Consider the following 26,024-nt stretch of genomic DNA (forward strand, 5'->3'; position numbering starts at 1 on the left):
GAAATTAATCATCTAAATAAAATTCAAGACTACCTCAAGGATTTAAAAACGTGGATGACCTTACATTTTTTGATGTTAAACACGACCAAAACTGAAGTTATTGTACTTGGCCCGAAGAATCTACGAAACAAATTATCTAAAGATATACTAACTATGGATGGCATTAATTTGGCCTCCAGTGAGACTGTAAGGAATCTTGGTGTTATATTTGATTAGGATTTATCCTTTAACACCCACATAAAATCAATTTCAAGGGCCGCCTACTTCCATCTACGTAACATTGCAAAAATCAGGCATGTCTTGCCTCAAAACGATGCAGAGAAACTAGTCCATGCATTTGTTACTTCAAGGCTGGATTATTGTAACTCCTTATTATCAGGGTGTACCAAGAAGTCAGTCAAGTCGCTTCAGTTGATTCAAAATGATGCAGCTCGTGTACTAACCAGAGTTAGGAAAATGGACCACATTACTCCTGTTCTGGCTGCCTTACACTGGCTCCCTATAGAACACAGGATAGAATTTAAAATTCTTCTTCTCGCCTACAAAGCCCTTAATGGGCAGGCGCCATCTTACCTTAAAGAACTCATTATACCCTATTGTCCTACTAGGGCATTGCGTTCCAAGAATGCAGGGTTGTTGGTTGTTCCTAGAGTCTCTAAAAGTACAATGGGAGCCAGATCCTTTTCTTATCAAGCTCCACTTTTGTGGAATCAGCTTCCAGTTTGTGTTCGGGCGGCAGACACCCTAACCGTTTTTAAGAGTGCGCTTAAGACCTTCCTTTTTGATAAAGCTTATAGTTAGGGCTGATTAGATTCAGCCCCTAGTTTTGCTGATATAGGCTTAGTTTGTCGGGGGACATCTTACTTCTTCCTTCTCTCTGTCTATACCTGTGTACTCTCATGTTCCGTTTAACCCAGCTTCCCCAAATTTCTTTCTTTTTGGTGTCTATATACGCCGGGATCCGGAGTCATGGATGATCCTGCGGTCCTGTGTCATGGATCGTGAGTCCTGGATCTTGAGTCGTGGCTGTGGTCCTGGATCATAAGTCCTGGATGGATATCCTCGTGGATTCATCTTCCTATTATACACACGTGCATTTCCAAACATTTGGACTACCTATGTTTCAAATGTATTATCTTTTCAATTTACACACGGCATCTATTGCACGTCTGTCCGTCCTGGGAGAGGGATCCCTCCTCTGTTGCTCTCCCTGAGGTTTCTCCCATTTTTCCCTTTAAACTGTGGGTTTTCTCTGGAAGTTTTTCCTTGTACGATGTGAGGGTCTAAGGACAGAGGGTGTCGTATTGTCATACTGATATTCTGTACAAACTGTGAAGTCCACTGAGACAAATGTAACATTTGTGATATTGGGCTATATAAATAAACATTGATTGATTGATTGATTGATAATTTTTATATATTTATTATGCAACACCCGCGATCCGACCCGCATCTTCTTTGTTTTACCCGGACCCAAACCCGAATATTTCTTGTTGAAAGAATACCATCCGCGATTCACTGTTTTCGCGGGTCACCCGTCGGGTACCCGTGGGTACCCGACCCTATGCAGGACTCTGCTCTGAACTTCCTTCCACCCCGAAGTCTGCTCACAATAATCATGAATACATCCATTGGTAATTCAGAAGGACCATTGTCTCTTTAACTGTGTGTGACTCAATCGTCAGACTGGCCATCGGGAGGACCGGGAGGTTTCCCAATTCCCAGGCCTTTTATGAGTCTTGCAAGAAATTAACGCACATACATTTCTCTCTAATTTAAGTTTCCAGATCATACAAAAAACTCTTACAGATAACCTACTGAGTTCCACCCTTTAAAGCCCAAAATGACTTTCTGAAAAATACTTCTCAACGGGTAATCATTTTATTCAAGGCAGAAATCACAGGTTATACTGTGCCTTACCTACTCACAAATGGCAAAAAAAACACCCTTTTTATAGCACAAAAGTGGAAGAAAAGACCAATTGCGCTAATCTACTTCCACTTAAAATGGGACATTATTTTAGGAATATATAAAAAAACCTCTCTATAAAGTAAGAGGAAAAAATTTACTTGTCTATTCAAGTTTAACACACATGAATATATAAAAACACATATATTAGTGATAACATAATTCAACACACTTCTTATATATCAGGTCACATTAAAATGAATATACCAGAAATACACTGTATTAAACTTTCTGCTATAACACGTTAATTATTCTTGACGACCAGACTATTTACCGGGATACAAACCCGAGGAACCAGGCATGGAGGGAGGTGGCAGAGACAGTGGGTGAAAATGGTAGGTTTTCGCCTGTTTGGGGATTTTATATCGAGTTTACTTCATTTTAACATTGCTATTGCTTTGTATGTCGGGGCGGGAGATTCATGTGATTGGTTGTTGGTCGCATTGCTCGCAAAAAATCCCCAAGCTTTCAGACACGGCCACCTCCAAGATTTTCAAGATTTTTTCAAAGCTGCTGTGTGGACGGGCCGTGAGAGGACAGAGAGAGTCCAGAGAGGATGAGAGAGTAGAGAGGAGAGTTTGTGCAGCAGAGTTTGGAGGCAGGAGTTGGAACGAGTCAGGGAAAGGGAGGGCTGAGAGCACCGATGAGGCAAAGGTAGAGGGGGAGAGGGAAGGAAGGTTGCGGCGGACAGTTGCAGAATTAGAAGAGATTAGTTTGTTATGTTTGGAAAGGGGTAGAGAGAATGAAATGAAGAAGTGATCGGATGTGTGGAGCGGGTTTACAGAGAGGTTAGAAGTAGTGCAGTTCCTTGAGAATATGAGATCAAGGACATTGCCTGTCCCTGTACTTTTCCTTCCCAGCTATGTCTGTGCTCAGTGCAACGTCAGAGAGCACTGAGCGGGAGAGGGAGGCAGCGGGCTCTTTATAGAGCTGTGGGAGTGTCCTAATCGGTGCACTCTGTCATCGTGCACCACGGTACATCATTTTAAGTGTCCTATTTGGCTCACTATGTATCTCGTGCCATGGTAAATAATTTTCCTTCTATAATTACAGGTAAGTATTCTCCCAGTGAGCGCTGCTATGGAATCCAATATTTTTAGTACCTCGTGTGTACACGGCAAATCATTTTACTTCTGTAATTAGAGGCAAGTGAGTGTCAGATTTTACACGTCACGGGAGCCACGCGAGGAGGAGCCAACAAGGAGATATATAGTTAACAAGCGGGGGGTTGCTGGCTCTCTTTCCCACGGCCGCCACTGCGAGACACAGCTGCAGCTGAGCTCTCCCCACCACCTTCTGTTTGTTCCACTACTGCACCATTTAATTAAAGTACCCATTTGAACCTTTTGAGATACTCCATTAGTCTCTTTATTTAAGCTTCTCTCCTGGGACGCGAGAACAACGAATACATCTAACAGGTCCTTCATCAGATTGCGACACATGTTGCAGTAACAGTTCATGGTATTCCACTAGGGATGTTAAGATTCACCGATTCGCATCGGTGCACCGGCATAAACTTTCAAGATGCGAATGCACCGGTTGAAAGAGTGCACATCGGCTACAGTTCTGGTTGAACTCGCGATGCATCGATTGTAGCGTCTTTGCATTGGTAGAAAAACGATTAATTCATATACTACCCTCTCATCACTCTGCAGAGAACACCTTTGATCTTTGCTACGCACTACGGAGGCCGAGAGTCTTAGTTATCAACAAACATGGAAGTCGATGAGAAAGAGAAACACTACGGAGGCCGAGAGTCTCAGTTATCAACACACATGGTAGTCGAGGAGAAAGAGAAACACAGCGCACCGAAAAATACCTACAAATCAAACGTTTGGCAACACTTCAGATTTTTCAAGAAAAACGGTCAACTTGAAAAATCACAAGCATATTGTAAACGATGCCGAGCCGCTTTAAAGTACACAAGTAGTACGAGGAACTTAGCGACGCACATAAAGAGGTGACATGGGGTCTGCGGCTGAAAAGAGAAACCTGAAAGTTAGACATGAGTTAAATCACTCAGTGAGGTGTTCTGTCAGAGAGAGTGGTGTTTAGTTTACAACAGCCTGTGACTGCCAATAATAGTTTAAATGTCTTCCTGACTGTAAGCAGTTATGATAGAGCTGTTTGTGAAGGTTATTTGTATTCTTTATTGTTCATATAGAAACCACTGCTGGTGAATTAGCCTATGGATGAGTGTTAAGCACATCAGGCTGGCAGCTGTATGGGCATTGCACTATGGTAGCTGTTATTTGCACATGGTTAATCATGGGCAATGCATTCTTAAATTGTTTAACTGTCAGGCATCACACTACTCAGCCTCCCCGGGAATGTTTACTCTAAGGTACTCGAAAGGAGGGTCAGGCCGATTGTCGAACCTCAGATTGAGGAGGAACAATGCGGATTCCATCCTGGTCGTGGAACGACAGATCAGCTTTTTACTCTAGCAAGGATCCTGGAGGGGGCCTGGGAGTACGCTTATCCAGTCTACATGTGTTTTGTAGACTTGGAGAAGGCGTATGACCGGGTTCCCAGGGAGTTACTGTGGGAGGTGCTGCGGGAGTATGGGGTGAGGGGGTCTCTACTCAGGGCCATCCAATCTCTGTACTCCCAAAGCGAGAGCTGTGTCCGGGTCCTCGGCAGTAAGTCGGACCCATTTCCGGTGAGGGTTGGCCTCCGCCAAGGCTGCACTTTGTCACCAATCCTCTTTGTAATATACATGGATTGGATTTCGAGGCGTAGTCGTGGGGGAGGGGGTCTGCAGTTCGATGGACTAAGGATTGCACCACTGCTTTTTGCAGATGATGTGGTTCTAATGGCTTCATCGGTCTGCGACCTTCAGCACTCACTGGATCGGTTCGCAACCGAGTGTGAAGCGGCAGGGATGAGGATCAGCACCTCCAAATCTGAGGCCATGGTTCTCAGCAGGAAACCGATGGACTGTCCACTCCAAGTAGGGAATGAGTCCTTACCCCAAGTGAAGGAGTTCAAGTATCTCGGGGTCTTGTTCTCGAGTGAGGGAACAATGGAGCGTGAGATGGGTCGGAGAATCGGAGCAGCAGGAGCAGTACTGCGGTCGCTTTACCGTACCGTTGTGACGAAAAGGGAGCTGAGCCAGAAGGCAAAGCTCTCTGTTTACCGGGCCATTTTCCTCGTTCCTACCCTCACCTATGGTCATGAAGGATGGGTCATGACCGAAAGAACGAAATCGCGGGTACAAGCGGCCGAGATGGGTTTTCTCCGCAGGGTGGCTGGTTAGAAGTTCGGTCATCCGGGAGCGACTCGGAGTTGAACCACTCCTCCTTCGCGTTGAAAGGAGCCAGTTGAGGTGGTTCGGGCACCTAGTTAGGATGCCACCTGGGCGCCTCCCTAGGGAGGTGTTCCAGGCACGTCCAGCTGGGAAGAAACCGAGGTAGACCTAGGACCAGGTGGAGGGATTTTATCACTTCACTGGCCTGGGAGCACCTTGGTCAGAGCTGGTTGATGTGGCCAGGGAAAAGAAAGTTTGGGGCTCTCTGCTGGAACTGTTACCTCCGCGACCCGACAACGGATAAGCGGGAGAAGATGGATGGATGGATGGATGTCAGGTGTTATACAATGGTACTGTACTCTGGAGACACAGAACACTACTACAAAGGACTTGTGAAAAGGCCTGTTTGTGAAAGGTCCAAGTTTTTTTTTCTCCCTGAATCGCATAATGTTGAATCAAATCGTATCGATCTGTATCACAACAGGGGCGAATCGTATGCATCGCCTGGTGTTTCAAATGTATCGTTAATATATCGTATCGTATCAAGATGCGCATTGCATAGGCCTCAGTGATGGAGATGCACATCCCTATATTCCACTGATAAACACAGCATTTTGAAGGGCGTTAAACCACACACACATCAATGGCATAGCAGTTACAGGCATCAACATCAGACTTCGGTCCATGAACCAACAGTCTGTCCCTACAGGACCAGAACCAGCACGCTACAATAATGTAAGACTTATTTATATGATTGATATTGTTTTACACACTTGCATACACCATGCATACAATATGAAGATGTCTGTTTCCAACATGACATAGCAGAACATACTATGGATATTAAGCATTACCTGCAGTAATGACTGAGGGACAGTGCAGTTTTGTATCTTTACGGTACGTCCACACAGCAGCGAAAAAAAATCTTGGAGGTGGGTGTATCTGAAGCTTGGGGATTTTTTGCGAGCAACGCGACCAACAACCAATCACATGAATCTCCCGCCCCCGACATACAAAGCAATAGCAATGTTAAAACAAAGTAAACTGGATGTAAAATCCCAAAACAGGCGAAAAACCTACCAGTTTCACCCACTGTTTCTGCCACCTCCCTCCATGCCTGGTTCCTCTGGTTTGTATCCCGGTAAGTAAATAGGGAATGGTCATAAAGAACCGGGTGATTTGCTGCCGCAATAACAAATTTCTCCTCCATTTTGTTAGGAATATAGAAAATGAACTGCGGTCTTGCTCTCCCAGCTTACACGCGGTTTGATTGGCTAGCGCTTGTACTGTCAGATTTGCATAAACGGGATTTGATTGGCTGATGCTCCCACCTCAGCTTCAAAAGTTGAACATTGCTCAACTTTTGAATCCTGAGATGCCTGGAAATCTCGGCTTTGCTTTCCCACAATGCAGTTTGGCGAAAAGTGAGGCAAAGTGACGTTACCCCATTCAAAGTGAATGGGCAGAAGCGTTGGAAGATTTTTTGTAACGCTGCTGTGTGGACAGGCCGTAAGGGGACGAAACTCTGAAATAAGACCAATCTGTTGCTCAATTTGTTGAAGTATGATCAATGATGCATATCAAGTGTTAAATGAAAACAATTCAACAAACATGTAAAACCCAAGAAAACTATACATAACAGAGGAATTAAATATTTCAGATTCTCATGAAACCTCAGGGACTTAAGTACCAGCTGTGTGAGAGATTCTGTGTTTAAGTGTTATTCAACAGGCTACTATCAACATATGAGCATAATCATAATGTGCCACAAGAGAGAAATGGTAAATATATATGTATCATTCAATGCTGTGTTTTGTCTCTTTTACCACTGTAGCATCATCATGACTGAGAGAAAGATGGACAGATGGAGCCAACCCACCCATTTCATCGAGGCAGAAAATAAAAGACAGAAGCACAGGCACTCACTTAGCTATTACCCCCCTACGGGCTCTTTAGTAGATTTCACACTAACTCAGACTCCTGGGAGCAAAATGGCTAATGTCTGGTGAGCCTGGTTGTAACGTAAGAAAATAATGACAGTCACTGTGAGGCTATTAAAGCAAAATGTATGTTCAAAATAACGAGTGGTGCAGTGATGAGGTATCTTCGCAGACCAACCTGGAAGTCAGCGTCCCAAGGGCTCCCTCATCAAAAAGCATTAGGATTTTGAATATTGGATTTTGAATATTACAGAACATATGATCTGTGGCAAACACACATTTATGATAATTACATGTTTTGTTAGGAAGTTTAATATCCACATATTTACACAAGTTTTTAGAAGCTCATGAGTTAACCTGTTCTACACCGCACCCCCGATACATTTTCGAGCCTGAGACCTGAAAAACAGGCTCAGGGCTTGACCTCTTAAGCCCGAGGGTCCCCCCAGTGGACCCCTCCCACCGTTTTTTTACGAGACTATGTCTCAGGGCTTCTTAACATTTATGAAACTATTAATGTTCCATAACCTTTTAACGATAAGAAACTCAGCTAACTGACAATATGAACAATTTTTAGCTAAAAGAAACATAAGAGTAATACCAAGCCTTTGAATTAGCATGGAGCGAAAAAATGCTAACTAATGCTAACAGACTTTTGCACAGCACAAACGGTAGCAATGCCCTTATTACTTATCGTCACTGCACAAACAAGATATCCGATTAAAGCTGAGACTCCAGAGATTCCACACATGTAATGTCATCGCTGTAAGACCCCGAATTCGGGAGCTATCAGCCAGAAAAGAGAAAGTAAACAACATCCGGTTTCAAAAATATTACAATAATTACGTCTTACCTTTTATGATTTGTGATCAAAAGTTGTGTTCAACGGAATAAAAACGCCACTCAAGGTTAATCCAATGTCTTTGTGTCATGAAGACATTTTTACTGATAATCCACCATCATATTTATGGCAATATACTGGGTATAAAGTTTTGCCGTCCAGGCTTGTACTTTCTGCTTCGTTTGCTTCTCTATTAGGGTTAGATAGATTTGAGTGAATTTCTCAGACCAAGAACAGTTAAGAATCTAGGGAAAAGTCAATCCCTCTTAAATGTGTGCCACACACAAAGATGTATAACACTTATTTTACATTTGTATAAAAGCCCAAATATGCTACATTTTTATAAATCAATATCAGACACCTAAATCCTTGCACATGCCTTTTGAAAAATCACAAAAGATGATATACGTAATACAACGTCCAAAAAGCAGCTACCATCATCTTCACAAGCTCTAACGGCCCGTCCACACTACAGCTTCAAAAAAAGCTTGCCGGCAGGCGTTTCTGAAGCTCGACCAACAACCAATCACATGAATCTCCCGCCCCTGACACACAAGCAGCGGTTTGATTGGCTAGAACTTGTACTGGCATATGATTTGATTGGCTGACGCTTCCACCGAAAGCTTCAGAAGCTTCAAAAGTTGAACATTGCTCAACTTTTGCAGCCTGAAACGCCAGGAAAGCTCCGCGCTGCTACCCACAATTCAGTTCGGCGAAAAGCGAGGCAACGTGACGTCACCCCATTCAAAGTGAATGGGCAGACGCATTGGAAACCGTTTTTGAAGCTGTCGAAGCTGTAGTGTGGACGGGCCGTAAGGCAGGGGTGCCCACACTTTTTTGTCTGGTGAGCTAGTTTTGAAATGACCAGCTCACCGAGGTCTACCAACCAAAAATAAAATCCCAAATTGCAAGGGTTGCTGAATAACACATTTTATTTAAACATGGGATAACTACAATAGGGCTGCAAGAAACAACTAATTTGATAATCGATTAATCTATCGATTAATGAAACGATTAATCGACTATTCTGACTATTACTGTATGCCTTGCACAATTTCTCAAACACTCTTATTTAGCCATCAACTTTTAGATTTAGCTTAGGTTGTTTTAGGTATGTGGAAAGTAACAATGAAGACAATAAAGATGAATACTTGATTCAAAAATACATATCTTAAATTAACTTAACAAATTGTGAACAAAATGAACATTGCTTTTTATTTAAATAAAAATAAATAATATTTCACATCAAAAGAAACAACAATTTTTTAACAAATCGTATTAAATAATCTGATGACAGAACTGTAAACAGAATAGATAAATAACAAAATTGTATTACAAAATAAATAACTCTGTTACCTCTAATCATTAACCCATGTTTGTATAATTGTGTTAACTCTGTGTGTTGCTGCTAGCATACATAACACCTGACGTGGAAAAGTTACTCTTGGACGGGGCTACAGAGCTACTAGAAAGACAGTCGAACCCGGTGCATTCCTCAGTCTGGATGTGGTGCACTTTTGCGAAATGTTTAGACAAATTGCTCGTGTTACCGCCCTTACATGCTAAACACTCTTGGCAACGAGCATTGTCCACTCAAGACGGGTAACATTTAACCACACCTTGGAGCGCTTTTCTCCGCCATCTCCTCAGTGTGTTGCTGCATGTAGCAGCTGCGTGTGTGTAAACTGCCCCGCCCCCCTCGCACACAGTCTGGATTGGAAAGGTCGAAAACACACCGACCATAGACGCATTTGTTTGTCTTTTTGCATGTTAGAAACGAGTTGGCGATACTTAGACTGCAAAATAATGTTTTTTTAGCAATAATACATGACCTTTCTCTTTCTCAACTCGCTACTAACTCGGAGGGAAGTCGCTGTCATATGCCTTGTGAACACTCCGATAATGCCTCTCCACGTTACATTTCTTTGGCAGAGCGATGTTTGCTTTACAAATAAGGCAAATAACCTTTGAATGTGACATCACAAACAAATATTCTTCCTCCCATTCTGTGTGGAAGTGGTATGTCTTTAGCTTTTTGCTCGGTCCCGCACTCATTTTGTTGTTTGTCTCTTTAACTTAATTTGAGTTTTCCCAGCACTTGACTGATTTTGTATCGCTTTGCATTCTGGGTAAACAGACTGGAAAGCGATAGGTCGCTTTTTCTGTCAATCAAGTAAACTCCTGAATTAAGTGGCAGGGAGGCCAAGGGACGAGGGATCAAAACCTGTTTTGTCTATTTTAACGGAGCTGGATTTTTTTATGAATGAATCGCGATCTACCAGCATTGCCCCGACCGCGGTCGACGTAATGGGCACCTCTGCTCTAAGGCCACGTTCACACGGAGACTGAACGGGTTCTCCATCGTATGGACGGTTCGTCCACACGAGGCCGTAACGGAACCGTGGAAACTGAGCTCTCAAACGATAACAGGTCCCAAGGTGGGTAGATCTGTGGACGTAACGCTCTGGGGGGCCAAACGGCTCCGTGTGTAGGCCCTATACGCCATAGCCCCGCCTCTCCCCACCTGTCCTGCTCACCCGCACGTCATTGTTGATGTGTTTCGCCAACAACAACAACAACAGTGTTCCGAGTGTTTCGATCCAGGTCCCGGTATCTCGCAGGGCAGTGCACCCAGCAGAAGCCTCAAGCAGATCCCCCCGCACGGTTCCCTCGTCCCGGAGAAAGCACCTGCCTTTTACAGCAGGAGCACACGCTTGCCTAGGGGACGGAGAAAAAGAGAAACAGAGCCCTGCCTCTCCTCACCTCTGCTGCTCACCCCCGCGTCAAATCTAGAGCTCGTCTACCACAACCATCAGCAACAAGGGGACATGGATAATTACATGAATTACTTGTTGCTAAATCCACCACGGAGAATAAACAGAAGGGCAACCAGGCAACCATGGCAACCATGCTCGGGAGATCTTATTCGCTGCTTTTGGTGTATTTCGTGGCGGAAGTGCAGCGCCACTTACAGGCATATGTACTACAGCGTCTCCAGCGGGTCGAGCTGTCTCGTGTGGACGGACACGTTTATTGAGCTGATTGCGTGTGGACGGAAGACTTTTTTGAATTCTGTTAGTTTTCGTTTTTGTCTAAGAAGTGAGTTTTTATAACACTGTGATGTCTCTGCAGTCTGTTCACACCAGACGGAACGGTTATACAATGCTCCTTCCTGCCTATAAGGCTTTAAATGGAATGGCCCCCTCCTATGCCTCCACTCTCATTTCCTGTTACACTCCCTTGATTCCAGTTACTTAGCCATTCCTCGCTTTAATAAAAACTCTACTGGTGGCTGAGCCTCTGACCAAGCCCACTTCTCTGGAATGTTCACAATACATAAATGTGTGTTTTTCCATATCATATATTCTTTTTTTACTGACATACAAATTGTTCAGAGACTCTCTGGGTAACTTTAAACAAGCTGAAGTTGAAGGCTGACACTGTATCCTTCCATGATATGAGCTGAGGATGGACTGTACCCGCTGCCCGAGCAGCACAGAGAGCAACATAGAAGTCATCAAATCCTGTCTGACAGTATACATTGCTGAGTGTTTGTGTGAGAAGTGCATCGTGTTTTGATACGTGTATCTCTTTGTCATTGACGCTATATGTATTTATTTAACCCCCCTACTCATTCTCCATCCCTCTCACACACATACTCTAGCAAAGAGCAGTTTCTTAGCAACCGCCTTAGCCTGTCCTCTGCAAAACAAGAGCAGGTGCCTTGTCTCCTTCAGTGTCTGTCCAATTGATACCAATTACAGGTTATCATGACAGTACCATTTAGTGTCTGTTACAGTAATCCTGCTTACTGTATCCGTTCCACGGAAGCCAATTAGTGTCAAGCACTTTATTAATTACCCTGCAGCTTTCACACCCATGTCGTGTGAACACTTAGTGAGCGGTGGGAGGTGTTACATCACTATCCGCCAATTATTTTCAGTTTAAGACCTAGTTCAAGAGCATTTGGTGCATACATCCTATGAGCCAAACATCAAACTACAGGAATTGCTATAACATGTACATTCATAAACTACGGACCAACAACAAATCAGTTAAAAATATAAATGAATTGTATTTGTTTATTTTTACACCACAACAATATATTGGTTAACAGGAAATATGTAATGGGAGGTTTTGAAGAAGAGTGACGGCGTGTTTCTGTCCGATCTGAATACGAGGCCAAGGCGGAACCTAGAACGAGACGAAAAGTATGCAGCACATTAAAAAAAATAATTAAGAGGAGAAAGGAAGAGGGGATGAATGGATGAAGTGAAGGTGGGATGTAGGGAAGAAGGGTCCAAGCGTGGAAGGGATGAAGGGTGCGATGTAGGGGTCAAAGGTTAACGGGTTTACGGAGGGGGGGCTAAGGGTGAAAAGGATGATGGGAGGGATTAAGGTATGTACTGAGGAAGGGATAAAAGGCATGAAAGGTGAAAAGGATGTTGTGAGGAAGGGATAAAGGGTTGAAGGGATGTAGGATGGGATGAAAGGTCATGGGGTGTTGGGAGAGAGTGATACCAAGTTGAATGGATGAAGGATCGAGGGGATGTATGAGGTTCAAGATAGATTAGATGAGGTAGAATGGGAAAGGGATGATGGGAGGGAAAGGGAGGGTGCGTCGTGAAATCAGAGACAAACAAGGCTAGATGTGTTGACGGGGAAAGTAGATTACCAGATGAGGTTGAGCTCCCAAAGTTAACTAATTCACTTAATCACAAAGACGGAGAGAGGGGCAGTATTGCATTACATCAGCTGGAGGGGGAACGCTGTGAAGTAAATAAAGTACATCACAGCAATAATCAGATGTGCTGAGCTGAGTGTAACATTTCCTACCACCTCTTAAAAAGAATGAACATACCATTTTGTTACACTTTTAAATCAACAAACATGTTCTACTCTCCTTTCTATTTATCACCCTTTTTCCCATCTCAAACATTTACCTTCACTCAACATTAAGTAACATTCTCATAAAAGCCTTCAACAAAATCACCACTCTCACTTGGAATTGCTGGCATTTGTATTGCATAGTTTGACATTTTGTACAAGTACTGGGCAAAAATGTGCTTTTTAAAATAAAAAGATTATATATTTTTCAGTTTCAAAAAACACTTTCTATATACAGTTATTATGATATAAGGAGTGAACACAAAAAGTAGGTTATGAGAGGGGCGGGGGGCATAGAGATATATTTAGATCTTTTTTTCTTCTATTACCTGTGGCATGTACAGACTGCAGACCCCTGCTGAGTTCAAGGGAGATTACAGCATGATCCCACTGCTTAGTACAGTACAGAATAAAAAACGCAGACTGTCAAGCTGCTTTTTTTTTTTTGTAGTGTAGGGTCTGCCCCTTGCTGTGTGTGTGTGTGTGTGTGTGTGTGTGTGTGTGTGTGTGTGTGTGTGTGTGTGTGTGTGTGTGTGTGTGTGTGTGTGTGTGTCAGGGTTTCCGCTAGGATTTTTTGTCGCCGGTCAGATGTCCGGACAGAATTTATTTTTTACGGATACATTTGAAACTTACCGGTCATGTTTCAATAACAGTCTATCTTACAAACGCAACTATAATGTACACCTAGATTGACGAAAGAATGACAACGACCTCAAATCAATTTGACTATTTAATGAACAATAGAAACGATTAAACAAAACGAACAAAACCTCATTAGGCGCTAAAATGTAGGCTATTAAAAAAAACACCTGTAACATCTGGAGCCCGTTTTTAAAAAAGGCATCACATTTACCCTAGGCTACTCTTTTTACTTTCTCCTTGTTTTCATTGCGGCAAAGTCCTCTACTGCCGAGCTGAAATGAAACGTGTCCAAGGTGTCTTTGCAGCTTGCAATGCGCATAAGCCGCGTCACTCTCTCCTCCTCCAGATGACTCTGCAGTGATGTCTTGACACGGTTCAGCAGGGAGAAGCCCCTCTCTGCAGGCACGCTTGACACGGGCAGAACACAGGCAATTTTAGCCAGTAGATAGCCCAGTCAGGGTACAGCTCGCTGAACTCACAAATGAGCACTTTGCAAGCTGTGGCAAAAGTTAAACCCCCATAGCCGTGGAGCGCTGTCATCACTGCCACTGCATCTCGCCGGGCGCGCTTGACATCGATGAGAGGTGCGGCAGCTGATTCAGTCCAAAATGTGCAATGACCATTTCAGTGGCGTCTCTGGCATAAACGAAAACACGCTGAAGGGATGAATTATTATTATTATTATTATTATTATTAGTAGTAGTAGTAGTAGTATTAGTAGGCCTAGTAGTAGTACTATAGTAGGCGCCATTTCCTAGTTTATATTAAACAGGAAATGCCACAGGGGTAAATAGTTTTAAAAGTTTCAAAAGTGTACAAAACAGTGGAACAAACTGGATGGATTTAAATTATTTCGTTAAGGAAGAAACACATCTTAATTAAGGAGCACTATTGGAGCGAATTTGATGGATATTGGGACGGAATTATTTAATTTGGATGCCCGCTGTATAATATATTAGTATAGGCTATAGGCTAGATAGGCTACTAGCAAGAGATAAAGAGAGTGTCAGGTGCTGCGCAGAAGTTATATATTTTAGAATATGTGAATAAAATGAATATGACCAAGAGAAATGTTGAGAGAATTGCTTACCAGACTGTGCATGGGGGTATCGGGAGGGGTTCAGAAGGATTTCGAGGGAGCTGATGAGATCCAGAGTGTCATCAGGGAATCGGTCTTGTAACGCATTGATGATATGCTGAATGTACTTTGATCGTACGTTTGTGTGAGCCTGAATGGACCTTTCATTCAGATGTGTGACTTCCACATTTCTATACTTTCAATCTTGGAGACAATTTGGGAATTCCACCTCCTCTGGGCCAAGCTCATCTTTCAGCTTTGTAAGACCTGCGATAGATGCGTGCACAATTGGCCTGATGCTGCCAAGATTGGCGTCTTCCTTTTGAAAAACCAAACTCAAATTGGTCATCACTGGAAGTTGTTAGAAATTAAAATCAATGTTTTAATGGGGAAATGTAGTTTAAACATGCCGTCAGTTTTAATGCAGTTTTACACTGAAAAAACAGAAATTCTTTTGCAACACCAGCTGTTAAGCTTTATTCTGAAACTCTTTCATCTCCGGTTGGCAGTTAGCATGTGGTAAATTTAGAATTTACAAAAGAGGTGAATTTAGTAGCGAAATGATATGGAGTGGTGCAAACCGAAGCCGACTGATTTAACACTACAACTATAGATGTCGAGATACTACCATGCTGAATATTAAATGAAGGTACAGTTTATTTGAATACATTATTGTTTACAGACGAGAGTAGCATCTGACAACATCCGGAATGACCGGAAACCAAACAAGCTGAGAAGTATTTTTTAGAGTATTGATACAGCGTTTAGAATGTGTTACATGAAAAGTGATGAAAGAGAATATGAGGAGAAAAGGCTTGTTAAGCATATATTGAATGTGAAAATAACCAATCCTCTGTTTAAATGCAACAACGGACATTGGAGACGAGGCGAGCCGGCTGGCGGGGAGGAGCCAGCAGAGGATATATAACAGCACCGGAGGGGAGATCGGCCTCTTCTCTTCTTCGTCTGACTGAACATTATCATGCTTGTGACCAACCCGCGCCTTTTTTAATTAAAGTACCCAATTGAACTTTCACAGAGACTCCATTTAGTCTCCTTTTAAAGCTTCTCTCCTGGACGGGAGAATAGCGAACACAGTTTACAAAGTACATCAGTGAGTGGGTGAGGGCAATGAAAGAGTACTGCTGAATCTGATTTTGAATACCTTGGGCTTGGGTATTTCCGTTCACTTTTTCACTGTTCAACTCCATTGCCAGAGCAGGCCAGTTAATTTTAACACTTTGCACTGCGTTATGCAAGGACAGCCAACGGACGGCGCATGGGCCGTTTCAAACTAACCATGTCTTCATCGCTTAGGGTCGCTTTCAGCTGACGGAGGCGATTCGTCCTAATTGCGGAGTGCTTGTAGAATGAATGGATTTTATTCACTGTGCGTCCGTATTGTGATATATTTATTTTAATGTCAGCTTATATATTCGTGTGTGTTAAATTTGAAAGTACATTTTTACTCTTTAAATAATAGAGAGGCTTTTCATATATTCCTGAAACAATGTCCCACTACTTAGTAATAATAAATTAAAGCAATAGTCTTTTTCTTCCACTTTTTATGTGTAATCAAAAGGGTGTTTTTTTTGTTTATTGTGAGCAGGCATAATACAAATGACCTTTGACATCTGCTTTGCAGTCCCCAGACATCGGGAGGGGCCCTGAGTCTCTAGCTTCCTCTGTTAATTGCTAAAACCCGTATTGATCAGCCCAAAGGGAGATGTGCCTCAGATATAAGACAGTTGAAGCCTTGTAGAATTAATGATTTATCCCCTACAGACCCCAAAAGAGGCCTTGAGAATTGAGTCAAACAGTTACCGAGGCCTTAGTCTTTTGTTCTCATTAATGTCTGTATTCATTCCAGTAAAACGGACTTCGAGGTGAAAGGAAGTTCAAATAGGGCCTTAAGCTACCAGAACAATTAAACTTCTGTTAATCAACCAAAACTCATGACTATTAGGGGACAGGACATTTGGACCTATAACAAGGGTCGCTTCATAGAGAATATATGTGTGTGTATTCCTTACTGTGATCATATGTCCTGTATAATCATTTATCAACTATTCCTGTATTGTTGTTTTATTTGATTTCTCTGTTTTTATTCTTTCATGTGTGGGTGCTAAATGGCTACAAACATTGTGGAGAATTAGCTTAAACATGTTTTATTACTCTATATGAAATGGAAGCAGCTTTTATGACAGGGACGAGAGAGCTGGGGGAGGGGACATTCTTCTTAAGATTTTCAGCATGTCAATTATCAGGGAAATCTACTTGTTTTAAATAGATGTGTGTGGTTAATTACTTTGTATTAATAATAACAGTATGTGTAAAGGAAGCTGGAAATATGCAATGTGAAACCTTTTATTTGAAATAAAGATTCTGCAGGGAATATTCTTAAAGAACAATAGCTCAAGTGTCTGGAAAAGCTGCAGGCTAAATGAGTGTGCGGTACTTTTTTACTGCTTGAGATCAGAGCTAATGTTTTCCTCTTGTTATTATTGTTTGAGGTTAAGGTAACTCACATGTGTTATTTGTATAATCCAACTATAAAAAACTATATCTTAAACCTATCTTTATAAAATGCCAAAAGTATGTGAAACTTGCAAGGAGGGGTTTGTTATCTCAAATGTAAGGGTCGCCTCTGGCTCGCGCTGATTGGCTGTTTGTTTATCTGAAATCAGATGAAAACCAACTCTCAGGGACCCTGCCGTGTTACCTATGATTACTATACACCACATTCATAATTTCAGCCGGAGGGAGGGCGAGCGAGCGGCGCTGAGGACAACACACTCTCACTCCTTAATCGTCCAGGACGCTTGGTCAGGGTCCCGTGGCGTGCAGTTGTGACGCTCCTAGGCTCCTTCAGCTTCATAAAGGGACGCAAATAGCTTTCAACTGATTGCAATGTATTCCCATCTGCGGCGGGATTTGACGCTCACAGAAGCACGGCATTCGTTTGTGTCGGCTGCCCTTAAAGGCAATGTGAGCGTCCACCAGCGTTCACAGTGATATCTGCACTACTCATCGACTAAAAAACACCAGATTATCCTTGTTAATTACACAACATTGATTGGTTTAAATTGTGTGCAAAGCTTTTGTATTTTTCCCCTTCGATTCGGAGAAACAAATATTTTTTCGGAATAAAGGATGGCAGAAGACACTACACTACCCAGAATCCCCAGCTATCGTTTAGGACTACACCATGTGCTCTGTTTGACAAGCCCCATGATTAGTTCTCAAGCTCTGTGATTGGTTGACCACCAACTGCATTCCATTCATTCCAATGGCTGGCGTCTATGTCACGTGATCTTCAAATTTCTCCCTGCAGAAAAAAAACATGGCCGAACTTCGTTTTATTCTCGGTGGAAAATGCCTATTTTAAAGTTAGTTTGGCCATTAAAATGCGTTTTAATGTCATTTGATGTGAGAAATATGAGTTGTTATTTCAGATTATGTGTGCAGTGGATGTACATGATCTTTAGTTTGCCAGTTATTATGAAGATTACATCAGGAAATTGTGTCCATACAACGTTTTCATTGTTACCAAGGTGGTTTCTAAAGACGCTGCTATCGATATTATTTCTGTTATGTTGTGTAACTGTTCAATGGTGTTATCTTTATTGCTACCCCCTTCCCCGTCAATGTATAGTGTTGGTCCACAGCGCAAACATATTAGTTTAACAAAATCCGCATCTAAAATTGTGGCATAGATACGTTATTTTCCCCTGTGCAATTCTCAATTTACTCAACAATAACACATAATTATCCTTGTGTTTATTTATTTGTTTGATTAATAAACACAAGTTGGAGTCCGTAAGGACCGAGGGTCGGAGCAGCTCATTTTCTTTAGAGAATATTACACCAGGAAGTAAGTATTCTCTCCACTTCGCTTGACAAACCCCGTGATATTCCTCAAGCTATGTGATTGGAGAGTGTGCTCCGAGGGTTACGCCGAGCGTCGAACAGCACTTGAAATGGGATGGAACCATGGCTGACTGTCCAAAACTGGATTTGAACGGGTCCACCCCGTCCGCGTTTATTTAACAGCTGGTCTTATGTCTGTGACCCCTCCTGTTGTTAATTGATAAGCCACAAACATGCACTTGTCAAGGTTCAGAGGCAAATTTTGCGAATATGGCAGTAGCCATCGATCATCTTAAGATAAGATATACTTTGATTGATCCCAAGTTGGAAACATTCGCGTTACATCAGCATGTGTAACAGTTGTAAATATGCAGTGGTGTTTATTTGTAAATCATTTAGTATAATCACAGAAATTCTGTGTTTTATATTTAATAATTCTGTGTTCTTTATTTATTGATTGTTCAATACCTGACAAGGCCGGAGATGAAATATCTACATACATCTTATAAGAGTATAATACATATGTATAATATCAGTTAAAATAAGTGCTTCAACATAGTTTACATTGCTGGAGGTATGCACATATATTGATAGATGTCTGGTAATGCACTATTGAGGAACCTGCGATCCAAGTTTTTCATTCATTGCATAACTACACCGTTTGTGTATATGTCAAAAACCCTTAGAAAATCTTGAAATCTTGAAAGGGATGTGCAAAATAGTCATTATATACAGTCTTTAATTAACTATTAGTAGAGAATAACGAGTAATGAATATACTTTATAGGGATCCTATTAATATCTAATAATACAAATAATGAAATTCAGTAACATGCTTTAACCACTAGGTGTGCCTTTATATCAGCTGACCTTTATGGTGTAAATACAGCCTATCTACCAATTGGATCAAATATAAAAGTCAGCCGAATTAGTGTTGATACTGCGAGGAGACGTATTGTGTGAAAAGAAATGTAAGATGTTGTTTAATTGCTGATATATTTATGATCCACCTCACTTTTTCAGAGGAGTGGTTGGGGAGGGAGATGAAGTGGGATCGTTCAGTGAGGTAGGACTGGAGCCATCTGAGTGCAATACCTTCAATACCAATGTCCCTGAGTCGGGTGAGCAGGATGTTGTGGCTCACGGTATCGAAGGCTGCACTCAGGTCGAGGAGGATGAGAATATTGAGGGAACCAGTGTCAGCAGAGGTGAGGAGGTCGTTGAGGACTTTGACGAGTGCAGTTTCTGTACTGTGGTGAGGACGAAATCCAGACTGAAGGGGTTCATAAAGCTGGTTGGTTTGGAGATGGCAGTGAATTTGTTTGGCTACAATGCGTTCAAGAGTTTTTGAGAGGAATGGTAGGTTGGAGATGGGGCGGTAATTAGTGAGGGAGGAGGGATCAAGACCAGGTTTTTTGAGGATTGGAGTAACGGCAGCAGTTTTGAAGGCAGAGGGGACGGTTCCATGGGACAGCGAGGAGTTGAAAAGGTTAGCAAGATAGGGGCAGAGGACGGGGAGGCAGGACTTCAGGAGAGGAGTGGGTAGAGGGTCAAGGGAGCAGGTTGTGGGATTTGAGGAACCGATCAGATGGAGTATTTCAATTGGGGTAACGAGTTTGAACTGGGAAAGGCGGCGCTGGGGAGGAGGAGTCAGGAGGTCAAGGGAGATGGGGGGAGAAATGGTAGCGGTGGAGGTTTGGGGAGATGCTTGTATATCAGATGGAGCTGAGAAGGAGTGGTTAATGGCGTTAATTTTGTCTGCGAAAAACTGGAGGAATGAGCTGCAAGTAGCGGAAGTAGAAGTAGGGAGGTTATCAGCACGAGGTTTGAAGAGCTTGTTAACTGTGGAGAAGAGGGTCCTGGGGTTACGGGAGGGGTCAGTGAAGATGTTGGAGAGGTAGGCAGATTTAGCGGCAATAAGAGCATCTCTGTATGCATTGAGATGGAGTTTGTAGCTTATGTAATGGACTGTGAGGGATGATTTCTTTGAAAGACGTTCAAGTTGGCGGCCTCGCTGCTTCGTTTTACGCAGTGCGGGTGTGAACCAGGGTGAGGAGGTCTTGAAAGTAACAGTTTTATTTTTGACGGGGGCTAAAGTGTTGAGGGAGATGAGTAGGGTGGAGTTGAGGTGGTTGAGCAGATCGTCAGGTGAGCTGAGGGTTGCGTCCAGGGGGAGATTAGACGATAGCAGTTCAGAGAGATGGTTATGGTCAATGGAATGTAGATTACGGAAGGTGATGTTTCTGGGTGGGCAGGGGTTTCGGGTGGGGGGGGGCAATGTTGAATTGTATGAGTTTGTGGTCGGAGAGGGGAAATGGGCAAGGGTGGAGGTCAATCACTGGGAGGTTGGTAGAGCAGACGAGATCAATAATGTGTCCTTTCTCATGGGTGGGGAAGGTGACATGTTGGGTGATAGAGAAATTGTCCAGTAGGGTTGTGAATTCGGATGCCAGCTTGCAGGTGGGTGAGTCAATGTGAATGTTGAGGTCACCAAGTAGTAACAGACGTTGAGAGAGGGATGAGGCAAGTGTGAGGAACTCAGTGAAATCGGAGAGGAAGGAGGGATGAGGTTTAGGAGGCCGGTAGATGAGGATGACTGTCAGTGAGGGAGGGGCTTTGAAGGCAATGAATTCAAAGGATGATACTGAGGGGAGGGTTAGTTCTGTGATCTGGATGTTCTGATTGTGGATTACAGCAAGGCCGCCACCACGGCGGGAGGGGCGGGGTTTAGTGATGTATTTAAAGCCAGGGGGGGATGTTTGGTTGAGGGAGAAGAAGTCATCGGGCTGTTGCCAGGTTTCGGTGAGCAGAAGGAAATCAAGGGATTTTTCCAAGATTAGTTCATGGAGGATGAGGGCTTTCTTGTTGAGTGATCGGATGTTAAGGAGGGCAATATTAGTTGAGTGGGAGGGGCGTGGTATGGTCACAGGCTGAAGAGGTGAGAGGTTGTCCAGGTTGACAGTGCGGGGAGGAATGTGAGATGGGGGGGAGGAGCGGAGAGGAGGTGGAAGGAAGTGTGTTATTATCAGTTTTTGGTGGTTGAGGGCGGTGGAATCCACTCCAGGTATTTGGGCCAGCTCTGAGCAGAGGGCAGTGGAATCCACTCCAGGTATTTGGGCCAGCTCTGAGCAGAGGGCAGTGGAATCCACTCCAGGTATTTGGGCCAGCTCTGAGCAAAGGGCAGTGGAATCCACTCCAGGTATTTGGGCTAGCTCTGAGCAAAGGGCAGTGGGATCCACTCCAGGTATTTGGGCCAGCTCTGAGCAGAGGGCGGTGGAATCCACTCCAGGTATTTGGGTCAGCTCTGAGCAGAGGGCAGTGGGATCCACTCCAGGAATTTGGACCAGCTCTGAGAAGAGGGCAGTGGAATCCACTCCAGGTTTTTGGTACAGCTGGGATTGTAACGGACCATTGGTGGGTGCATAATATGGAGTAATAAGTGCGCTCAGATGACATGACAGTTGTGGGACATGGCGGTTAGTCGACCAGATAGATGTTATGGATGATTTTCCGGACTGGGAGTAAACAAATCTGCGTTTGGAACCTCTATGGACATACCTCGGTCTGCGTAGAAGCCCGAGGCAATTGATGACAGACAAGCTTAGAGGAAGCGCAGAAAAGTTGTTGAGATTAAAAAGTTGGGAGACAGAGTATCGTAACATCGTAGTGCCGCGGTAGGATGCTAGCGTTAGCACAGCGCTGGCTATGGTTGTAGACCAGCGGCACTGAAAGTGGAGCTGTTGGCAGCCGTCAGACAGGATGAGAGGTCAGTTGCAGGCTGTCCTTTACAGCAGATGGGGGGGACCGGCAGGAAGAAGAACCAGAGTCAGGTCCCAAGGGGAGGGGCAGGACGAAGAATGGGGCTGGTTATTTGATGGATGGAGCAGCGTTAGCAGGTAGGTGTAGCAGGGTAGAGAACCAAGCGTCCGTCAAAAATGGCAATCGGGTGTAACAAATATGTCCAGATCAGAACAAAAAAACAACAGAATAGTTAGCAATCTATAGCAGTAGAAAGTGGTCAGAAACTCTTAGATTAACACAAAGAAAGACGAGATTTTCGGACAGAGAAGTGGCGAACAGTCAGCGCCAGCGTCCTCTCACGCCGAAGAAAAAAAAGACATGTTATGAAGCTGAAGGAGCCTAGGAGCGTCACAACTGCACGCCACGGGACCCTGACCAAGGGTCGCTCCTGGACGATTATGGAGTGAAAGTGTGTTGCTGAGGAAGAGCAGGCTGCGAGTGAGAGGTGCCTGTCATATTCCCTCGGGGAGGATGGCAACAGGAAGTTCGCTGTCAAATTCATGTTTATTTTTTAAATGAGCCGTTCCGACTTCCGACAGATTTCGATAGAGAGGGTCACAAATGTCTAGGGATAGCTTACGTTATCTAAGTTTTGTATGAGCATTATTATCGGACATTTCGACCGGCAGGTTTTAAATTTATCGTTTTTTTATAAATGTTACCAGCTAAAAACCGGTAATTACCGGCTAACGGAAACCCTGTTGTGTGTGTGAGTGTGTGAATTTCGCGGGTTGCTAAATGTTTTGTCCGTGTGTGTTTATGTTGACAAGGAGGTTTAATAACTGTGTGCTACACAGTCGGTTTCATTTTGATCGCCGTTTGTAGTAGAGTTAGCAGGGTATTTTATTTTAACTCTCATCCCAAATTCGTCCTAAAATTATTTTGTATCCTCCCTGACCCTATTTAGGGGCAATGGATGTCCACTTGCGGGAGACGACAGACAGTGGTGCGGTTAGCCAAAGTGACAATGGATGTCCACTTGCGGGAGACGACAGACAGTGGTGCGGTTAGCCAAAGTGACAGACCTAATGTTAGACCAATTTACAGGCAATGGACGTCCACTCTCGGGAGAGAGACCTCCAGCATGTGTCCCTGACATGGAGACTCTGTTTATTTCACTCATCCAGGACAGAGACCGGGGAAATCTCCTCTCTGTGGCCCCTCCAAGACCCCCAAAGGACGGACCACAGACCTCCAGCATGTGTCCCTGACATGGGCACCTCCATAACCTTGCACACCGTGAGTCCCCGGACTCCCGGACTTAAGCACTCCCCCACGGACTAAACCCAGATGTTCACACCCTACATAACTTCATGCCCCTGGTTACCCTAAAGGGGTGGATTTTGCGGTGCTTTACCGTCCGCACATCGGCATACATATTCGGCCTTATTCATGACACTACCACCCCTTCTTTGGAGGATATTCTCATGCTCCTGGTAACCCTTTAAATAGTCTGATACTGTCAGGGCTCATCGCCGCACTTTACAAGCCAGAAATAATGTTTAAATGGTCGGGAAAAGTGTTTTTAAACATCTGGAAGAGAGTTGTAGCCTGTCATTTTGCAGGATATAATTTAACATGGAACCTCTCCTGGAAATGCACAGAGTATGTCCATTTCCAGGAGAGGTTCCATGTTAAATTATATCCTGCAAAATGACAGGCACTGTATTTGCCCCTGGGAACCTTCAAGGTTATACTAATGTTTTTTTTTTATTTTTTATTTAATTATCACACCACTTTTACAAAAACAGTATACAAAATAAACATAATAACAACATGATTACAACATGATTAACAGGGGCCTGGGGGCCATATTAGCCGTCTAACTTGTACAGTGCACCGGGGAAAAAAGGTTGAGTCCACGGCCCCTTTCCCCTCATCAGGAGTACCAATCGGTCCTGAAGAAGAGGTATCGCTGCTCTCCGCCCCTGAATCCTCTTCGGAGGTAGCTGACGGTGGTAGACCTCCTTCTGATGATGATGCTGCTGCAGCTGCTGCCGCCGCCCTGAACATGGAGCGGATCTTCAATGCCTCCTTTATTCCAGGCGTATTCGCGTAGAACCGGTCTGCAGTGCTTACGTCGTGGCACATAAACCTAGCCAGAATCGACCTGCTTTCTGGATCTTGGTGATGCTTGATATTGTCAGCCAGGGCAGTGCGCAAGATGGTGAAGGTGACGGCTGTTTCTAGCCCAGCATCAGCCCAAGCCCTCTTCAAGTGAGCGTTCAGGTTCTTGGAAGCCTGCTTCCCCGATGTGAAAAGGAAGAATTCACTCTGAGGACCCGACAAGCCCTCTTTTATCCCCATCCACCGCATGACCCAGCTAAACTCCTTTATTGTAAGCACCAGCTGTGCTTCACCAAATGTCTTGGCAGTCTTGTGATCCTGCACGTGGATGATGTAGCCCTCAGCAGTGCCCCTTCTGTCCACCTCAAAGACCTCCGTGTTGGTCATGTTTGCGTACACACCCGGACGGTGGCCATACAGGAGGCTCCAATGGAGGGTTAGATAGCCATATAGCAGGTACTGGGTGATTGAGGTCGGATTGCTAGCCATCAGGTCAAGGAGATCAGGGATGCGCTTCTCAGCGGCCGCCATGGCGGCGAGAAGCTCCGCCTGGCTCGGCAGACGATCCAGCTTGTCCCTCTTCACCTTAAACTGGTGGAGAGTGACAGACTTTTTCAAATCGTTAATGTTGGCTTTCACCTCTCTGATGATGTTGGTCATATCAGACTGGGTGAGCCTGCACCCCCGGAGCTTTGATGCAGACAAGTACCTCAGAAAATGGTTCACAGTCTTCAGGAACAACAGCGATGTTGTGACTGTCCGGCCCGACTCTGAAATATACTTGCTCCAGCCACGGACCCTCTTTGTGTCTTTTAGAAACAGCCAGTCTGACAGCCGGTCAACACCATGGGCCATGAATACTATGAAGTTCTTTATCCGGCTGACATTGGACATACAATTCTCTTTCCGTTTTACTGTCGGTGCAAGACCCTCACAATGACCTCTGTATGTCTGAATGTACGTCTCCATGCTTTTAGGCAACGTGATTTCACGCATGGTATTCCGCAGTCCCTTCCCAGTGCACCATTGATTTTGGGAAGAGGGCCAGTCCTTAGCCAGATTAGCTTTCAGCTTATTGGAGACAGACGCACGGGTCTTCTGGCATACAGGGGTCTCACTACAGGAGGCTTCTACGGACCGCATGACAGTCTTCATCGGGGTCTTGCTTCCGGAGGCTTCTGGGGACCGCATCACAGACTTGAGAGGGATCTCACTCGCAGAGGCTTCTATGGACCGCATGACAGTCTTCACCGGGGTCTCACTACCGGAGGCTTCTGGGGACCACATGACAGTCTTCACCGGGGTCTTGCTTCCGGAGGCTTCTGGGGACCGCATCACAGACTTGAGAGGGGTCTCACTACCGGTGGCTTTGTCGGACCGCATGACAGTCTTCACCGGGGTCTTGCTTCCGGAGGCTTCTGGGGACCGCATCACAGACTTGAGAGGGGCCTCACTACCGGAGGCTTTGTCGGACCGCATGACAGTCTTCACCGGGGTCTTGCTTCCGGAGGCTTCTGGGGACCGCATGACAGTCTTCACCGGGGTCTTGCTTCCGGAGGCTTCTGGGGACCGCATGACAGTCTTCACCGGGGTCTCACTACCGGAGGCTTTGTCGGACCGCATGACAGTCTTCACCGGGGTCTTGCTTCCGGAGGCTTCTGGGGACCGCATCACAGACTTG

This window comes from Notothenia rossii (genome assembly GCF_949606895.1).
Source record: "Notothenia rossii genome assembly, chromosome: 3".
NCBI classification, from domain to species: domain Eukaryota; kingdom Metazoa; phylum Chordata; class Actinopteri; order Perciformes; family Nototheniidae; genus Notothenia; species Notothenia rossii.